Below are 3,298 nucleotides of genomic sequence, written 5' to 3'. Positions count from 1 at the left end.
TTATAATCCAGTGCTTTGAAGAGTCACTAAAATACAAATAAACATCTCTCTGGTGTTCACTACGTTCATCCAAGATGTACCTGACATAAGCAATGAGACCCTTTCTTCTAAGTCCTCTACTGAATCCAGCATGACTGCAACTGTGGTTGGATGATCTTAAGACAAATTTTACTTGCATGAGATATCAATGATATTGTTTTATAATTTGAGCATTCTGTTGTGTCATCTTTCTTTGGAGTAGGTGCAAATGTGGATTAATTATTATTATTCTTTTTGTCAGTGGGCCTAGTAGTTGTCTTCCAAATTTCCTGGCAGAGAGTGCTTCTAGTGCTCCTCAGCTGGTGGAAACATTTCAATTGGCATTCCATCAATTCCTGGAGCCTTGCTTTTGGCTAAGTGCAGCTTGAACTTCTTCCGTAAACACTCTTGGTTCTTGCTCATAGAGATAATCAAATAACAATACACAGAAAATGCTTAGACCGATGCCTAACAGAGAGTAAAACCAAAACCACACTCGCTGCCCTCGAGTCTGTTCTGAATCTCACCACCCTATGGACAAGGTGGACATCCCGCTGTGGGGATCCAAGGCTACAAGTCTTTGCAGGGGCAGAAACTCACCTCTCTTCCACAGAGCACAGGCGAGTTCCAACAGCTGAGCAATGCTAGTTGCTCTGTGTGGTACCCAGTATGACACCAGGGGTTCTTATCAGAGCATAAGAAATCAATAAATGCTATGAAACCGTTTTTGCTCTTTTTCACGGAAATGCCACTTCTTCCCCAAAGCTTGCAAAAAAAACCCCCAACAACTCCAAAGGAATTTAAATGGCAGGCAGTTTCCTAGACTGTGTGTCTTGGAAGGATATTAAGAATGTATTTTGGAAGGCCAGAGCTGTCTGGACAGCATGAGTTATGAAGATGTTATCAAGCAAAATCTGTGCCAATAAATGGCAAAAAGGCCCTGCAAATGGTTTCGTCTTGAACCCAGAATCCAAAGCCTCAGATTTAATTTCCAAATACCGTGTTCCAGGTCTAACGAGAGATTTGGTAATTACAGAAACTTAATTAGTTTAGAGATAATGAGGCTTGAGAATTTAGGAAAATATTTCCAGCAAAATTTGTCTTTACAACATTCTCACTTAATTCCATACCAAAAGAGGTTCATGTACGTATAATTTCTTTTCTGCCAAAGACTCAGGTCCCATCTTGAACTGCCACCAATCGCCGCCTACCATTATCCCTTTTATTCATTCACTGATTCATTGACTCCTTCATCTATTCACTCATTCACAATTCTGAAAAACAGTCAATAACTGGAAGTCTCATGAATTTCATGTCTCATACATAGAATCTGAGGAGAGGAGCATAAGACACTGCCCCCTCCAAAAGAACATTTATAAGCCACACAGGATAAATGAGCACTTAATATAACAAATAGTATCACACCCTAATAATAGGTAAAAATAAAATTATAGTAAAGAACTATTATTATGAATGAATTTTTTTCTCTCAAAATGATATGTCTAAGTTCTACTTAGTTTCTATGAATGCATACTTGTTCAAAAATGGGATTTAAAAAATTTTTATTATCTAAATTAATGGAAGGCTATACCAGAGTTGAATTAAACCTTATTTAATGGGAGAGAATTCTTTGTTTTTAAATATTTTATTTTTATTTATCTATTATTTTTTGGCTTAAAAGAAATGTTACAGCCCAAGAAGGCATTGACCATGGAGGAATCTTCTGTGCTTTTCAGTCCACAAAACGATTTTCCATAAGTGGTCCCAGAGTGATCCCAAGAGCCCATGTTAACTCCGGTTCTGGTGACTGCCTGTCCTTCATTGTTCTGGTCTGAAAGAGCCTGGGTCGTGACGAGCTTTCCTAGGTTGGCGGCAGTGAAAGCTTTAACCTTCTGGCCTGCATTGAGCAGCAGTCCCTCCTGGCCGGGGCCTGGGAGGGCTGAAGAGCTTGGACAGGTCCTCCTCAGGGAGCCGGGGAGTCTCCCCAGGTGGAGAGACTGCCGCTGCTGGTACTGATGTTTCTGCTGCAGCCGCTGCTCCATAGTGCTCCTCAGGGGCGTGTTATATTTCACGATATCTTGGCTCATTTCCTCCACTCTGTCCACCAGCAACTGTAGATTCTTCTCCAGAGGATTGCTGCTCGCAATCTCGTGTGTATCCGTGACGGCTGAATTCTTCTCAAGCTTCCACATCAAGGTGTTGATCAGATGTGAATGTTTTTATTATGATCGGCTCTTCTTCAAACCCGTGCTCAAAGGTAGAAGCTGCCTTTTCCAATGCTTCAGGAGAAGAATCCTTTCCTCGACAAACTTCCCCCAGTAAGAGCGAGCCTTGGGCAGTGTCAGTGGGATCGTGAATGAGCATGATGCACGGCTCAGTGGCATGCTGGTAACTGAACTGCAGCTCCAGAAGCACCGGGTGATGAAGGAGGCATCGGACGTGGACTGGTACCGACCCATGAGGATATGGTCAGTGTGCACATGAACAAGGCTCCGCATCATTGCCATCTGACACTGGACTTTATCAAAATCAGCACCATCCTCCGTGTGCTCAGGGAAAGAAAAGCAGTTGGTAGTTTCAAGCCGGTCTTCCACAACCATGCCCTTTCAAAGCACTCCTTGGACCACATTCGTCCCTTGTCTTTCTTCTTGGTCAAGCTTGATTATTTTTAGACCGCCAGGCCAGTGATTGGCACTTGCTTCACGGCTGAGTCTCCAGAGGCGCTTTTGCTGTCGCTCCTCCCTGCATCGCCCCTGGCGGAGGTGGCGGTGGAGGTGGCTTCTGGGCCTGCGTTCTCCTTGCGGGAGGCCATCTGTCCAGCCGGACAACTGAGTTCTTAATAAAAGAGGAAAGGAGGGGTGAGAAGTAAGAAAATCCTTGAAGATTCATCTACATTTCAAGGAATGGCAAGAAAGGTCCCGGGCTACCAGAGACAAGGAAAGATTTTCCCCTTGAGAAGACAAAGAAAGTGAACTTTAGATTCCCACTCCCAAGAACCAGGAAAAAGTATGTTTATATTCTTTTAAACCATCCTTTTTTTTTTTTGCGGGGTGTTACAAAAACTAAGGGAAACCATGAAAATTGTTTTCATGGACTAGATTTTTCTTTTTGAAATTCCTTTCTTTGCCACATGCTTCCCACCTGGCCATGGTCACGAACGGGTCACAATTATCGAGTGCTGCCGTAACAGACATGAGTGGATGAATTGACAACAGCAATATTTTCTCTAATGGTTGAAGAGGTTTGAAGTTCAAAACCAGAGAACCAGCTTTAGGGGAAG

At 43.1% G+C, this 3,298-nt stretch overlaps 1 pseudogene; it reads right to left on the bottom strand.

The window, feature by feature from the left end:
* Nucleotides 1-1,902: 1,902 nt before the first annotated feature.
* Nucleotides 1,903-2,830, bottom strand: LOC142439999 (eukaryotic translation initiation factor 3 subunit H pseudogene; annotated as a pseudogene).
* Nucleotides 2,831-3,298: the final 468 nt, after the last annotated feature.

Source organism: Tenrec ecaudatus, chromosome 2 (genome assembly GCF_050624435.1).
Source record: "Tenrec ecaudatus isolate mTenEca1 chromosome 2, mTenEca1.hap1, whole genome shotgun sequence".
NCBI lineage: Eukaryota > Metazoa > Chordata > Mammalia > Afrosoricida > Tenrecidae > Tenrec > Tenrec ecaudatus.
Note: the sequence above shows the minus strand (reverse complement) of the source record. Positions and strands in the feature narration are given on the sequence as shown.